Here is a 17,831-nt window from a genome sequence, read left to right as displayed (position 1 = left end):
GCTTAGCTTCTACTCTGTCATGTTCCCCTGCGTTATCTCCAGACCTGTATTTCTAGTCATGGGTTGCATGTTGCATAGTACTTCTTGGGTGGGGGGGTCCCACAAGCACCTCAAAAACAACCTGTGTAGAACAGAATTTGTCATCTTTGCCACAAGACCTTTTCCTATTTTCCCTCTCCTAGTTATGGCACCACCATCCACAAACAACCAAGCAAGAAACCAAGATACTCATTATACCTTCCATCTTACCATCCACATCCAACCTTTTACCCTCTTCTCTTGACGTGACTTTAAAAATTTCTCAATAATGCTCAGATCCATTTACTTCTCTTCATCCTCACTGCCTCTACTTTTACTTGAAAGCTACACTTGTCTCTGAGCAATAACAGGTCCTAACTGTAACAGGTCCTAACAATAACAGGTCCTAACTGGTTTCCCTTCAATCTTACCTCACCCTCATTCATTTGCCATACTGCAGCCCGGGTGATATTTTCAAAGTTCAATTACGTTACTACTCCTGTTTAAGACCTACAGTGATTGCCTGTTACCCTCAGGATAAAGCAGTTGGCAAATATATGCAGAGTGAATGATCAACTTTTATCTTTTCAAATCATCAGAATAACTTTAAGGTTGGACATTATTCCATTTTTCAGGTAAGGGCACTAAGGCTAAAAGAGCTTTAAGAACTTACCCACAATCAAATGGCCAGGTTTGTCTGACTTCTGAAGCTGTGCCCTTTCTATGTCACACTGCCTGTCTTTTCTATTCAAAGATGGCCTTTTCATGCAGACGGTGAAGAAAGACTGCTGATTGCATAGTGGATTTCTGTCAGTCATGCACAAGTAAATAATCTCTGATTCCAATAATGTTGTAGCAATTGCTTTACAAAATTATCTTGCACTGCAGCAAAACTGTAATTAACCAGAATCTTCAATTAAGCAGAGTTTGTTTTAAGAGCATTCAGAGGAAAGACATTGCAAATTTTAAGGCAAAATAGCCATATTACCACCAAACACAAGCTGATGGGATTTTTTTTTTTTTTTTTTTTTGAAACAAGGGCTCTCTCTATTGCCCAGGCTGGAGCACAATGGCACAAACACAGCTCACTGAAGCCTTGACTTCCCAGGCTTAAGCAAACCTCCTATCTCAGTCTCCTGAATAGCTGGAACTACAGGCATGTACCACCACACCTGGCTAATTTTTAAATTTTTTGTAGAGATGGGGTCTCACCATGTTGCCCAGGCTGGTCTCAAACTCCTGGCCTCAAGCCATCTTCCTGCCTCAGCCTCACAAAAATGCTGGGATTACAGGCATGAACCACCATGCCCAGCCCACACAGGATTTTTAAGAGATGTTTCCAAGGTATAACTTTGAATTTTTACACATTGAGCTCCATGGTTTTTATTGTCTTCTATGGCATGTATAATAATATTAAATAGAGCTTGTATCAGAATTGTGCCTGGCACATAGTAGATGCTCAGTAAATATGTGAATAAATGAATAAATTAAGGAATGAGAAAAGCAAAATCCTCAGCAATTTAAGATCCAGGATAATTTTCTTATTTATGGTTGTCATATTCTTCCTATGAAGGGAAGATAGTAAATGAATATATTTTAGCTAGGTTTTTCACTATGTAGGTCAAAACAACAAAAAAAGAGTGTCCTTATCCTTGCTAAACTAGAAAATTCATTCAATCAAAACAACTTATTTCCCAAATATACTGGTAAAATATGCATATTAGCCTAGTTTTTAAAGTTTCTATTGAAGTTTAACATATACTTGTATTTATATTTAACTATGGATTTGGCCGCATTGAGAAAGAAGATTGACAAAGTTGGTTGAAATGGAAGTTTTGAGCTCATTTGTAAATTATAAATATTAGAATTATCCCAGTCTACATTAAGATTTCAGACTCCCGGCCCAGCGCGGTGGCTCACGTCTGTAATCCCAGCACTTTGGGAGGCCAAGGCGGGTGGATCACGAGGTCAGGAGATCGAGACCATCCTAGCCAACCAACATGGTGAAACCCCGTCTCTACTAAAAATACAAAAATTTAGCTGGGTGTAGTGGCACACGCCTGTAGTCCCAGCTACTCAGGAGGCTGAGGCAAGAGAATAGCTTGAACCCAGGAGGCAGAGGTTGCAGTGAGCCGTGATTGTACCACTGCACTCCAGCCCAGGTAACAGAGCGAGACTCTGTCTCAACAACAACAAAAAACAGATTTCAGATTCCCTCTGGGTCATCTTTTTCTTAACCCTCTTCACAGTAATATACTGTGGAGTTACCTAACATATCATAATTTTAATCAAGTTTAATTTATTATCATATTTGTTATATCGAAACAAAAGTAGAATACTCATTTTCGGAGTGAAATGTACAACAGATCATTTTTACTCAGGGAAAAGGTACCACTGGAATTGTATACATCACATACTATACTTCTAGGTCTTTATTTTCATAATAAAAATTACATTTCTAATATTGTTTTCAATATTTTAATGAATAAAGCTCTAATATGAAGAATTTAAAGATGCACAACTGAAGGAAATTAAATCTTACCTCTCCTTTAAAAAAATCAAATCATTATTTGTATTACTGGTTATAATGTCTGATCTGGTTTTGGGTCATGCTGTAAATAGGGCCAGAAAATGGGGGAGGGGGCTGGAAATCAAGCTTGAGTTCCATTGCAATGAAATTATGATTTGGTTATGATACACTGACAATTTGTATCATCTTTTTTTTTTTTTTTCTCTTTCACCCAGGCTGGAGTGCAATGGCATGGTCTTAGCTCACTGCAACCACCGCCTCCCAGGTTCAAGCGATTCTTCTGCCTCAGCCTCCAGAGTAGCTGGGACTACAGGCGCGTGCCACCACACCTGGCTAATTTTTGTACTTTTAGTAGAGATGGGGTTTCACTATGCTGGCCAGGCTTGTCTCGAACTCCTGACCTTGTGATCTGCATGCCTCAGCCTCACAAAGTGCTGGGATTACAGGTGTGAGCCACTGTGCCCAGCCCAGTTTGTATCATGTTTAGTTACATCCTCACTGTTTATGAATGTAGGTCTAATATCCCACTGCTTCTAAAGGCATCCGTATGGGAAATTTATGTTTATCAGCAATCTCAAGGGTTTCTGATGGAAATGAATCCCATCCTGAGACATGGATGAGATTATTTTAGTACTAAAAGTTTTGATACATTTAATACAAAGTTGTTTTCAACCATGGCATAATATTGAAAAATTTGAAAAATCCTGGGGTGGGGTTAACAATTAGGTTAATATTAAAGATTATAGATTTTTCAGAACCCCTTTTTGACAAGACTTGGGCTTCTGGAGAATGCGATTACAACTGTTTGCATATCTATCTGTCTGGGGAAGCACAAAGTCACACTATTTTTTGTTTGTGGAACCTTCTCTGATTCTTGAATCACATAAAGAATAGCCACAGTAAGGCTGGTGTAGAAGCACATCTTCACAACAGGTTTTAGAAGAGGAGGAAGTGCTGCATGCATTGTGCATCTATGCAAATTCATATGACTCTGTGTGGGGGCACTTTATGCAGGAGAATCCATCTAGCGTTGCTTTCCTCCCTGAGTCTCTGAGGGTTGGGCTTCCTTCCTGCTGTAAAGTGGGGTGGGAATCTCTCTGAAACCACTCTATTTCCCTGCCTTGTTTTTTAACTCCCTGTGAGCTATGCAATAGATCAAGCTCATTCTCTTTGTTGACACGCCCAGCTTTGCCTTCTCATGCATCTGACTTCAATGTTTTTCATAGTCTTCAAATGAACTTTGTATGAAACAGAGCAGCTGCCTGTAACAGATAACAGCAAAGCACCCAGGTCATAGACCAGTGTGGTCAGCCGCCCCTTCCTAAGCTGCAGTCTGCTTCTTTGAGGATTGCCTGAATTCTCAACTGCCAGAGTTCAAGAAAGTCTGGTCATGGTTTGATTCCAGGAGAGAGAGAAAAAAATCAGTTTAAAATTCAAAGTATTAATGTAATCATTTATGAAAAAAAGAAACCTCTAAAAGTCTGCGCGAACACATTTTTAATTAGATCAGTGATGTTCACAGGATCAGGTACAAGAGCATTGGACATAATCTACTTGATTTATACTCATTACTGCATACTTAAAAGAATTTCACACACTGTGCTGCTCCTTCTCAGGCAGCTTAGTGGTTATTGTGGATCATGAACCACACCTTTTTCATCAGATAAAACTAAAATGTGATGATGAGGGGAGAAAAAAAGCCCTATGTTCGTTAGCCAGTGCTTATAAAAATATACAAGACATCAGATATCTGAGGTGAAAATCTATCTATTAGACTTTTCATTAAGTTTGTGGCAACATTTTAAACAATAATATTGCTTATCAAGTCACCTTTTATTGGGTTAAAACCTCCTGCAGCGTCTAAGCTGAAAGAAGTCTTCACTGATTCATGCTTATATTTGAGTTTTTAAAACACCACCTCTTCAGGTAAATTACTTTGACAGTTATTTTGCATACACCAATAAAACTTCACTTGTGCAGTGAACAATCTACATTAACATATTTGATGGTCCTCCAAATTCCCAAAGTCCTTTTTCTTTTCTTTAAAAAAACTTTTTTTATTTCCATAGTTTTTGGGGAACAGGTGGTGTTTGGTTGCATGGAAAAGTTCTTTAGTGGTGATTTCTGAGATTTTGGTACACCCATCACTTGAGCAGTGTACATTGTACCCAATGTGTAGTCTTTTATCCCTCACCCCCTCCCACCCTTCCCCCTCAGTCCCCAAAGTCCATTATATCATTCTTATGTCTTTGCATCCTCATAGCTTAGCTCCCACTTATAATTGAGAACATACGATGTTTGGTGTTTGTGTTTCCAATCCTGAGTTACCTCACTTAGAATGATGATCTCCAATTCTATCCAGGTTGCTGCAAATGCCATTATTTCGTTCCTTTTTATGGCTGAGTAGCATTCCATGCTGTGTGTGTGTGTGTGTTTGTGTGTGTGTGTCACATTTTCTTTATCCACTCATTTGATGGACTTTTAGACTGATTTCGTATATTTGCAATTGTGAATTTTGCTGCTATAAAGTCCTTTTTCTAACCCAACTGAAGCCCTTAAACTCCTAGTATATAGAAATTTGGAAGCTACCACTGGCATCAGATCTTTTGATTCTAGCCTTAAAAAGCTCTAGAATACCCTCTTTTTTATCCTCACCACTAATGACATATGACAAGCCTTTGAAGTCACTTCTAGGAAAGCTTCTAACTGATCTGATTGCCTCCTGTCTATTCTTTATATTGATGATGGAATCGTCCTTTTAAAAGTGGCACTGATAGTTTCACTCTTCTTAAGCATCTTCAGAAGAGTGAAAACAAAATAGGTTACAACAGTGACATGATATTTAATCACTTTAGCCTCTGAGGCACCTGGATGGGAGAAAGCAGCTAGAACCCCAGTTAATTGCCTCCGACCTGAAGCAGCTTCTATTGGTAACCCAGCATACTATCCAAATATTACTATTTTTATTTAGGTCACTACATAAAAGCTCCAAAAGCACTGTTGTAAAGCAACAGTTCTTAACTGAGACCTGAGAACCCCCAGGAGAGCAATGTATGGGTGTTAAGATATTTGAGATACTCCATAGGTTTCTGGGGAGTGGATCCATAGAAATTATCTATTCTTGAGGGGACTATACCTGTTAAAAAGTTAAAAACAGATCCACAGTACACGTTGGTTTTAAGCGGTTCTATACTATCTGCACAACCTCAGCAGTAACCATTTTTTTTCCCATGCATCTTACATTCCAGTCACAGCAGACTACTTGGCATTCTTTTCAACTTACAGAGGTTCTTCAGCCCTTATCCTTCTGCAGCATTATCTCCATAGCGTCCTATTTCTTACCTTAAGCTTCAGCAGTGATGAATCGTTGCCAGTTCTCTGAAATCATTTTCAAGGGTCAATGCCCTGTCATATGCTATCATCATCTTGGAATGCTCTTACAATCTGCCTGGTGAATTCCTCCATATCCGTCAGCACCCACCTTAAACTCCGCTTCTCTATAAAACCTCCTCTTACTCCTCCCAGAAGAATTCATTGCTCTTGTTTTCATGTTGCCACTTTATTCAATATTCACTAATTTCTACTCATTCTAATGAACTTAATATGTTTCTCCCCACTAGACTTTATGCTACTTGAAAGTAAGATCTCTAATTTATTCATCTTTATATGCCTAGCATATTGTTTTTAGTTGACACAATATACATTTGTTAGTTGGCTGTTTGTCTATCCCCACTTCCATATGTGAAACTTGGACTTCCTTTGAAGATCTGGGTAAAATGCCACTTCTGAAAAACCTCTTGACTTCCCCAGGTCAGGGGCTACTCTCTCCTCTATAACACAGTAGTTCGCACACAGGTCTACTCCATCAGTTATACCCAGTCTCTTAACTTGCTCAGGCGTAGAACTGAGGGCCTTCAGTTTGCAGGCTCAGCCCTGCTCAGTTCCTTGGCTTAATCCTGACAAAGGAAGCAATTGCAGCAGTGATTTCAGACCCTCCAGTGAGTGTCTTACCATACCCCCCTCAACACCACCACCACCACCAATAACAACTCCCTCGTTTTTTTAGAGCTCTCGTATCTTTACCTGCCAGCCTTCTCTCTCTAGAAACTGAAACTGTATAGCCCTTATCTGGGAAGCCTATTCCATATGAGAGGATTTTGCAGGAATCATAACAGTCTGTCTTTCTGCTCTTAGTATTTCTACCCCACCTTAGAAATCAGTGCTTAACCAGATATTGCCTAATATTGCAGACTGAACTGCTTACCACTATGTTAAAGAAGAATGACCTTACAGCCAGGGTAGTTTTTCTGACCAAGGTCAGCTATGTCTGTTTTCTGCTTTATTCCTCCCCCAAAGTGCCTGGAGCTAATTGTACAGTCACAGTGTTTAACAATTCATAATGCTTAACACAATGATTTATCATAGTAGATGCTTAACATCAGTGAATGGACAAATGAACATCCAGTTCTATATATATAGAACTGGATGTTTAAAATATATATATTCATATATATATACACATATGTGTATATATATTCATATCTATACATATGTGTATATATATGAAGTATATATGTATTTACATATATAAGCATATATATATGAACTATATATATGAAATATATATACATACACACACACACACATATATATATATGAAGTAATGAGAACTGTGGTGAAAACCTTGTTTACAGGAGACAGCTATTCCTTGGCCCTAGTCATTTCTCGACACATGAGAACATGGGCCCAGGAATACCAGATTTTCTACCTTTTCAAGAAAAACTGAACACTCAGATTTTTCTGTGAATTTTTTGATATTTTGGCTGGAAGAAGCGTGGTTCATGTCCAGTGCACCTGTACAGGATAAAGCAGATTAACATGTGGTTAAGTCAGATATTAACAAGGGTATAACATATAGGCCGGTTGGCTGTCTGTGATTTTTAGTGCTAGCTGAGTGTCAGTATTTCTGGAAAGAAGGGACAGCAGCAAAAATTCCATGCACAGGAGTTATCATGCTAGAAACCAGCTTGATTATTTTGATACTCTGCCACTGTTCTCTTCAGCCGATGATATGCCACTGCCAATGTAAGAAGATCCAGGAAGTGAGCCACTGGTGGCATTAGTAATCTGAGACAGATAATTTGAGTTATGTCGATTGAAGAATAACTGTGATCTAATAAGGAGATTAGGATGATTCCTTTATTATCTCCTGCCAATGGCTTATTAGAAGAAGAGCCTGGCACAATATGGGCTCAATAAATACTTGTTGAATGCATGAATGAATGAATGAATGAACAAATATATTGTTCTATATTTATGGAAATTTTTGGAAAAGAGTTCAGTATTTTTTTTGGTGAAAATTTTCCCTAATCAAAAGAGCCTTACCAGGTACAGTGAAGACATTATGCTAAGTGAAATAAATCAAACACAGAAGGACAAATATTGTATGATTTCACTTACACAAAGTACCTAGAATAACCACATTTATAGAAACAAAAAATAGAATGACAATTACCAGGGGGTGGGAGTGTAGGTAATGGGGAGTTGTTGTTTAATGGGTAGAGTTTCAGTTTGGGAAGATGAGAACAGTCTAGTGACGGAGAGTGGTGATGTATGCACAAAAATATGAATATACTTAATTCTACTGAATTGTACACTTAAAAGTGGTTAAAATGATGGTCTTGGGAAAGGCTCCTGTGTTGTTGAACCTGCTCAGTTGTGGGTGCAGCCTTGTACCAGGCCGCCCAACCCTGACCTAAAGTAAATTCCCAGGAAAAGTCTTTCCTAGGTTGTGAATTTGCAGTAACAGTTGTGCACATCCTAGCAACAGTTTGATGATTATGTATGAAACTGCAAACAGGACAAAAACAAACAAAGAAACAAACAAACAATAAATAAATAAATACAATGGTTAAAATGGTAAATTGTATGTAATGTATCTTTTGCCATAATAAAGAAGTGAATTATTCATAATTGTGATCTGCATTTCTGGTTTATATGGGGTTTTTGGTCAGGCTCCTTTTGCCTTTACCCTACTTCCACCCAAATTATTTTTTCTGTCCCCTGTATATTTGTACACACACAAAAATGGTGTGTGTATGTGTGTGTGTAGGCACTTAGATAATCCAGAGACTGAAATAGGTAGGAAAAGTATATATTAATCTCTTTGCAATTTCACAGCTTGGTCTTTAGAGAGTCTTATTTCTCCAAATATGCTTCGTTCTAGTTCGTTATTGTTTTTATTTTATTTTATTTTTGCTTTTTTTGGTTTGTTTTTTGAGACAGAGTCTTGCTCTGTTGCTCAGGCTGGAGTGCAGTGGCTCTATCTCTGCTCACTGCAGCCTCTGCCTACTGGGTTCAAGCGATTCTCATGCTTCAGCCTCCTGAGTAGCTGAGATTACAGGCATGTACCACCACATCTGGCTACTTTTTTGTGTTTTTAGTAGAGACAGGGTTTCATCATGTTGCCCAGGTTGGTCTCGAACTCCTGGCCTCAGGTGATTCGCCTGTTTGGGCCTCTCAAAGTGCTGGGATTACAGGCGTGAGCCACTGCGGCTGGCCTAGTTTTAGATAGCTTTAAATACTGATGTCATGTGGCAATTCCCATTGCATGGATATTGTCTATTGGGATTTGTTTACCAGAAGTACTGCTTCTGACTTTCAGAAGAATATGAGAAAAAAGCATGATGTCCACCTCTCTTTCTCCAACCTCATTTCTAATCACTCCACTTAAGTCTCATATAACTTCATGCCTAGACAATTATATTAGTGTTCTACTTTTAACACTTAGCTCATTCAGTGTATACTGCACTGTTCAACCATATTGATTTTCTGAAACATAACCTTTTCCTAATAGATTTCACAAAGGTTTATTTCCGATTTCACAAAGGTTATATCAAGCATGGGTGCTCTTAACTTCCTGCCCTTCCCCTACTTCTAGATACTTCTATAAACATCTCTGCATGCTGTGACCTTGCCTGCTTTCCCTGATCCAGAAGGAGAGTTTCACACTCCTACTTCCTAGCTAAGGCTAATCCAGCCACCTGTGCTCCGGCTTTCATTCCCTCCCACCTTCTCCAAGACCTACAGCTATCAGCTGTCTCTTTTCTTTCCTGTGTCTTTAGCTTCTTCCTCTCTTTCAGCTCCTTCCCTCTAGCCTATAAACAAGCTCCAGTCTTTTGCAGTTGGCAAAGCAAACAGTGCTTTTCTCACCATCCTGAATTTCTCCTTCTATTCATTCTTAAACCTTTTGAAAGATTGAGGTCTGTTCACTTTCTCCACTTTCTTTCCACTCCTACAGGCTCCTGCCACCCCTCAACTGAAAGTGCTCTGTGAATGTTACCCATGGCTGCTTAGGTGCCACATCCAGTAGGCAGTTTTCATTATTTATTTATCCAATCTGTTTGCAGTTTTGACAAGTTGGCTTTTAAAATCTTTCTTTCCCTGGATTCCAGGGAACCACTTCTCTTAATTCTATAATTGTTCCTTCTCCCTTTTCCTCTGTCTACCCTCAACTATTGCGCATCCTATTTTGCCCTTTGGAGTCCCTTCTCAGCCTGCACAGAGGTGACAATTCCAGGTCAATGGCATCACCATAGGCTAATGACTCCAAAATGTCTCCCTCAGCCTCAGCATTCTGCCATTTTCTAAACTCAGTTGCAAACTGAACACGGCCACCTGGATATGCAGTATAATTCACTTTTCCCTGAGCTACCCCCCAACCCCTGCTTTCCATAGCTTGGTACCTGGCTATCAAGTGCCCATGCAGAAACATGGAAAAGATTCTATTGTCTTCCTTTTCTAAATACCTAATCCAATTAGGATTGTGTGTTGTGTGCATTTCAATAAAGTATGTCTTCAAGACTATTTCCCTTATTTGTCTATCCTGCATGGCTCTTTAGCTATTTAGCTAATAGTTCTCTAACTATTCACTTCCTCAAATAAGATGGCACCACGTTAAGAACCTTATAAAATATTCTTTATTTACTATAAAACTGTCTGTAGTAACTTCCAAATCTTTTTTAAGAACATCTGGAAATTTAGGCCAGAAATTTGATTGATTAATAATTAAAATATAGCAATGAAATAGCATTTCACATCTATTAGGATGGCTACTAAAAAACAAAGAAAATAACGAGTGTTGACAAGGATGTGGAGAAATAGGAACTCTTGTGCACTGCCAGTGGAAATGTAAAATGGTGCCACCATTGTGGAATGTAAAATGGCGATTCCTCAAAAAATTTAACATGGAATTATCATACGATTCAGCGATTCCATTTGTATATCTATACACAAAAAAATTAAAAGTAAAGACTGAACAGATATTTGTACACCAATGTTTATAAGAGTATTATTCACAATAGCCAAACATGGAAATGACCCAAAGAACAATCAATGGATAAATGAATCAGCAAAATGTGGTATATACATACACACAATGCAATATTTTTGGCTTTCAAAAAATTAAAGTTCTGATACATACTACAACATGGATGAACCTTGAGGACATTATGCTAAGTGAAATGAGCCAGACACAAAGGACAAATGTGATTCCACTTATCTGAGGTACCTGGAACAGTCAAATTCATAGAAACAGAAAGTAGAATAGTGGCTTCCGGGAGGTGCGGGGAAGGGATAACAAGGAGCTATTTTTTACAGAATACAAAGTTTCTATTTGGGATGATAACAAATGTCTTGGAGATGAATACTGGTGATATTTGCACAACAACATGAATGTATGTAACACTGTTGAATTGTACACATAAAAATGGTTAACATGGTAAATTTTATGTTATGTACCTTTTCCTACAATTAAAAACATTAAAAAATATATATCGAATTTTTCAAAATTTTCATTTCTTTAGCGTTCTGGAAGAATTTACTCTGTCCTAAATGATACAAGGGAATGGGAACTGACTGAAGCATGTAATCTCTTGGCAAAATCAGAGATGTCAATGGGCAATTTGAAACCTCTGGGTGAAAAGAAATAGAGAGCATCTGTAGATGTGAAGGTGATCTGCTGCAAAACCTGTCCCTCTAGTGATTGCAGAAATTCCTTCCTTCCTTGTCTCTTTGCATCTCCCCAGATGTTTCTCAGTGGAGTGTGAGTTTCTCAGCTTGAACTGGACTCTTCGTACTTCTGTTAAAGGTAACATAAATACAGTGCACCCAATAACAAAATAGCACTATTCCTAGCAAAAAAAAAATGTTTAAAATACATACATTTGTAGAGTAATTATAAAGCAATCCAAATGCTGAATAACAGACAAAAGGAACTCAAGATCAGAACAAAGCTTTTGGGAGCTCTAACAGGGAAATATGTGTATGATTGTTAAGCTCCAAAGTAAATAAAGCATGAAAACCCAAAACTGCTTATCTGTGTGGTTTTCATAGTGTCAATATATATGCAGAGTTGGTCTGACTGCGCTGAAAGCCATTAAAGGTCATGGAGGTAAAAACAAAAGTCAGACTGTCTGTGTGAAACTTTGGTAAGCAAATGCCAAGTTTCTTCAACATTTTCTCAGTTCTGAAGAGGTGAGCGAGAGGTGGCAGTAATGGTCTTTCTCTCTCTCTCTCTGCCTCCCCCTCCCTCCCTCTCTCTCTCAATTGTAAATTAAAGCATTATTTTCTTTGTGCCCCCGCAAACAGATTTCAATATTACAGTGCAAGTTGCCAATGAAAGAGATGACCTGTTCCTTTTAATATCTATTTATTTTCATGCATATTGCACCATAGTTAAAATGAGAACTTTGTCCTTTTAAATTGACCTGCTTTGGGGAAAAAATAGGCACTCCCTTAGAAACAGCCTCCTCCTCGTCAAATCAAAATTGCTTCAGATCAGTGAAGACCACAAGAATACTCACTGTAGCCACACAGAATCAGGATGCCAGAAATAGCAGATCACACATTTTTCTTTAGTTGTGCAACACAGCTTTTTAGTACAGATCAGGAAGCTGCTGAAATGTTAGGTAGATATGGGTGACAAATTATATTTGTTGAAAAAGTAGCTACACTCAGTGGGATGAATTTGCCTAGGTATTTACATTTACTCAGCAACTGGGTACTGGAGACAGTGTTTTGTTTTGTTTTGCAGAGGGGTGGATAAGTATGGATATGAAGCAGTATGTCAATTCTACAAGCATTTACGGAATGATTACTATATGTGGGACACTATGCTAGGTACAGTTGTGAGTTACTTAAAGCTCACAAGTGTTGAGTAATTTCCCCCAAGGTCTCATTGCTAATAAATAACAGAACATAGGCCTTTGTAATTCTAAAGTCCATGTTTTTAACCTCTATTCTATGTTACCGCTCAATTACATTTGTTAAAAGGGCAAGGTTCTGCATTATATGTTCCTCTATCTGAACTCCCCCCATAACACCCGGATCAGTCTTCCCCAGTACAGTTTCCCTTTCCTCAGTCCTCTTCTATGAACCAAGACATTCAACAGGTCTTACTCATTGACCCTAAGTTCCATATACCTGTGTTGCTGCTACTACAACTACTATTGCTACAGTTAATAGCACTAGTTCTATTATATAATGTTACTGTTACTAACAATGAGAATTGATAAAATTCGTTGAGTATTTACTGTATGAATGGAACTCTGAAAAAGAATTTTGCACTTGATCTTAACCAAAAGCCCAAGAAGTGATTGCTAAGGATTTTGTAAGCCTTATTTCATGTAACACTTTCAATAGTAGTTGGAGATGCATGCGCCGGAAATAGACTTTTCTGGGGTTAGGTGCTAGCCTCTTTATTCATTAGCTGTGTGGCCGCGGGCAAGTTGTTTAACTTTCTGGACTTTTGATTTCCTCATTTGTAAAAATGAAAATAATAAAAATATCTGTCTAAGAGAAGTTTGGAGAAAAATACATAATGTAATTTAAAGAAATGGCTGGCATACCTGATAAATATTGGCTATAAGTTGTCATCACTATTAATAAAAATACTATTAATAGTTTCGTCCATTGGTAAAATCCCTGCCATGGTCATACTGCCCAGCTATGAAGAATTTTACTTTGGCTTATTTTTTATAACTTTTTTTTTTTTTAATTTCAGTTCCCTGTCTGAAACCCTATTTTGATCCCCAGTCCAATTGTCTGGATTGTTAGCCCTCTGTTTTATTCCAGAGGACTGGATCTTGTCCCTAACTGCTGCTCAGCCTCTGGCTGGGTTGCTGCACATCACCCACTTCTGCCTAACATCTCACCTAAGGTAGAGCATGCATCATTATAGCTACAGAGGATTCAAAGATGAAAAGAAATAGTCCTGTCCTAAAACAACTTATAATCTTTAAAAAATAGAAAATATCATATCAGACATAACTTATACATCTCCTTGGATCCCAGTGGCCTTGCCTCCCCTGCCTCTCAGGCCATTAGCTTCTCCATGGGAGCCTCTGTGGTATACTTACTCTATTACTCATGTAGTTCTGCTGAATGGAGCCAACTAATTGCTTCTCCAAGACCATCGGCCCTCCACGGTGGTTGCCACTGTGCAACCAGGTAGCCAGCCATATGCCCAGAGTCTCTGGCTGCTTCCGCCATTTATGGGTTCAGATGAAACACTTCACCACAGGGCATGGTTTTTGGCTTCCTGATCAGCCAGATATTACATCTGGAAGTACAGGAAAATTAACTCCCTGTGGGATCAATTTGAGCCAAAGAAGGGAAGCAAATAATAATTCTCTCTCCTCCCTTCCAACCACAGTTTTCCAGGGTGGATGAGCAATATGCATAGCAAGCGATTCATTCTCTCTATGGCTTATTTTGAAGCAGTGGCTAGGATGATAACCTTCTATTCCTTCTCATCCTTCCCAAACTCACTTCCTTTTCCCTCACTCTCACTGCCCTGGGATTGCACCTTCCATACAAAGTTTAATCATTTAATCCATGCCTCAGGGTCTGTTTCCTAGGGAACTCAGGCTAAGAAAAACAAGAGTAGAACTATTAGGCATATTCTGATAATCTCCTTAATAGGGTTTCTAGAAGCACTTTCGGAACCTGGAGGAAGAAGAGAAGATTAATTTAGCTGGATTTTAATACGAAGAATGGTTAACATTTACCACTTGCTAAATGCCAGTCACTATCTAATGAGCTTCACATGTATTATGATTTTCCTCATTTTACATATGAGTAAACCAAAGCATAGCAAAGTTAAAAAACTTACTCCAGGTCATACAGCCTACTAGTAGAAGTTAGGATTCAAATTTTACCGTAAAGCCAATGCTCTTAATTGCTAATCTTTGAAAATATTATGCAAAATGCAATGAGAGGCCGGGCTTGGTGGCTCATGCCTGTAATCCCAGCACTTCAGGAGGCTGAAGTGGGCTGATCCCTTGGGTCTAGGAGTTCAAGACCAGCCTGGGTAACATGGTGAAACCCAGTCTCTATTTAAAAAGTTTAAAAAAAAACGCAGTGATGGAAGAGGATCAAGTCAAATGGACTCTGGAGCTCCAAAATTTGAGACTGCTGAGCCAAAGAATGATAGGAGAGTCATTAGGCTTAAGAGAAGAGAAGATATGGAATAAGAAGAGATCCTTATGTAGCCTGGTGTTCTTTATGATCATTCCTCTTCACACAGACATCTCTCACCACAACTGTCCCTTTCTCCAACACACAGCACGCTAATATAACTGAACAGTTTTGTCTTCAGGGTTAGCATGTAACCCCACATTTCCCTCCCACTAACTCTGTTTGCCTAAAAGGAAAAAAAACATACACTTTGTAGATAAATCCTCTCATTCCACAATTAGAGATAAGGACCTTCTGAAAGCAAATATCAGACTTCGTTTTAGCTATAAATGATGTTATCAAACTCTTTCCTGTTTTGATGGAGGAGGACAGTTAGAAGGCAAGAAAGCCCTGGGTCCCTGGAAGGGGACAGAGCAATCTGGAGGCAGGAAAGATGGCCTTACTAATTATACAATGTATTCATGCTTCTTCATGGTTCATCTTCATCCGAGAACAGGAAAGAGCTAGGCATAGCAGTCTTGTGGGGCCATGCTTTGACAAATCATCATGGAAACAATGATCAGATAATAAACATAAGCAGAGATCTAATCCATGGTAGGATATTTATAAAAAATGGACAGAATTCTGTTTGGAATGTCAACTGTTTTAAACATGAGAATTGTAATCAGATGCTGGGTATTATGAAACTTAAGGACTATTATAGTTCAAATTTAATTTCAACAAATGTTATTACAAGAAAATCCTCTACAGAAAGACATCATTTCTAAGCTTAATCGTGGAATGATAGTCAATTTCATTAAATCATATTTGTTATATTTTATCAGTCAATAATGGAAATGATTATAGAGTTCATTTTATAAGGCATACCCCATATGTGTGTGAGATGCTAGTGAGGAAGATCATAGGAAGTGGCAATATTTGAAGTAAAAAATTACAGTCCTCTGAAATGCCCAAGCATAGCTTTTAAAGTAACATTTCCCATGTGTCTTAGTCTATTTAGACTACTATAACAAAATGCCTTAAACAGGGTAATTTATAAACAACAGAAATTTATTGCTCATGGTTCTGGAAACTGTGAAGTTCAAAATCAAGGCACCAGCAGATTCAGTGTCTGGTGAGGGCTTTATGGATGACACCTTGTTGTTGTGTCCTCACATGGCAGAGGAGACAGAGGGAGTAAACAGGCTGCCTCAAGCCCTTTATAGGGGTACTAATCGCATTCATAAGGGTGAGTCTCCTATAAGGCCCCGCCTCTTAATACCATCACCTAGATGGTTAGGTATCAACGTATGAATTTTGAAGGGATACAGACATTCAGACCATAGCATCATATATATTAATTTTTTAAAAAATTTTCCTCAACTTTGCTTCGTGTCCCTGTGTGTTTGATGTTCCTAGTCATATCACCGTTTTGAACAAGGACAGCAACTTATTAGTGTTGTTACCTAAGCTTGTGCATTTTGTAGTTGTTCAATACCGTAAGGATCCCCATGCTAATGAATCCTTTTAATCACATCCTATTTTGCAAACATTTGGATATTTGTTTGGCTAAATTTAAGTTAACTTAAGTTAACCAAACAGTCAGGGGAAGAGCACACGCCTGCACTGTATGACTGTCTTCCATGAGACAAGAGAAATCTGTTTCATGATGGTTAAATCTCCCCATGGTCCCACAAGCTAACTGAAGTAAATTAGAGTCATGCTTAATAGCAACAGAAAATTAATATTTAATTTAAAGTAACTAGTTTTAAATTACATTTTTGTGTGTTTTCCACAGTTCATTAAAATCATTTTTTATATCAAATTTGAGTAACATAAAATGTTAGCTTTTCTATTTCTGCTGTAAAATAATTATCATGAACTGGGTCAGGTGCAGGGTCTCATGCCTGTAATCTCAGCACTTTGGGAGGCTGAGGTGGGTCAATCACTTGAGGTCAGGAGTTTACAACATGGCAAAACCCCTTCTCTACTAAAAGTACAAAAATTAGCCGGGCATGGTGGTGCACACCTGTAATCCCAGCTACTCGGGAGGCTGAAGCTTGAGAATTGCTTGAACCTGGGAAGTAGAGGTTGCAGTGAGCCAAGATTGCACCACTGCGCTCCATCCTGGGTGATGGAGTGAGCCTCTATCTCAAAAGAAAAAAAAAAATTCACGGGCCGGATTCAGTGGCTTACACCTGTAATCTAGGATCACTTGAGGCCAGGAATTTGAGTTGTAGCCTGAGTAACAATAGCAATACCCTGTTTCTACAAAAAAAATTTAAAAATTAGCCAGATGTGGAGGTGCACACCTGTAGTCCTAGCTTCTCAGGAGGCTGAGGCAGAGACTTCACTTGAGCCCGGGAGTTCGAAGCTGCAGTAAGCTATCATTGTGCTACTGCACTCCAGCCTGGGTGACACAGCCAGACCCTGTCTCTAAAATAAATAAATACATAAAAATTATCACAAATTTAGTGGTTTAAAATAATGCGGATGTCTTATCTCACAGTTCTACAGGCCAGAAGTCCAGTATGGGTTCCTTCCTGTTGGCTCTAGAAGAAAATCACTTCCTTGCTCATTCAGTTGTTAACAGAATCCAGTTCCATGTGGCTGAAGGACTGAGGTCCTCGTTTTCCTTATGATAGTGAACTGAGGGCCATTACAGTGGCCATTTAGAGGCCACTGTAGTCCCTGGTTCATGGCCCCCTTCCTCTGTCTTAAAAGCCAGCTATGTTGGGTTGAGTCTTTTTTGCCTCTTTCTGACCACAGCAAGAAAAAGTTCTCTGCCTTTAAAAATGCATGTAGTTTGACTGGACTCACCTGGGTT

The 17,831-nt window shown here is 38.7% G+C and overlaps 1 non-coding gene across 1 annotated transcript; it reads left to right on the top strand.

Annotated features, from left to right (window-relative positions):
* The first annotated feature begins 8,223 nt into the window (after positions 1-8,223).
* On the top strand, positions 8,224-8,410 carry LOC129023880 (small Cajal body-specific RNA 16). The gene has a single exon (XR_008496965.1). It is a non-coding gene; the product is annotated as a small Cajal body-specific RNA 16 (non-coding RNA).
* Positions 8,411-17,831: the final 9,421 nt, after the last annotated feature.

Source organism: Pongo pygmaeus, chromosome 1 (assembly GCF_028885625.2).
Source record: "Pongo pygmaeus isolate AG05252 chromosome 1, NHGRI_mPonPyg2-v2.0_pri, whole genome shotgun sequence".
NCBI classification, from domain to species: Eukaryota; Metazoa; Chordata; class Mammalia; order Primates; family Hominidae; genus Pongo; species Pongo pygmaeus.
The sequence above is the reverse complement of the archived record's forward strand: the minus strand, read 5'-3'. Positions and strand labels throughout refer to the sequence as shown.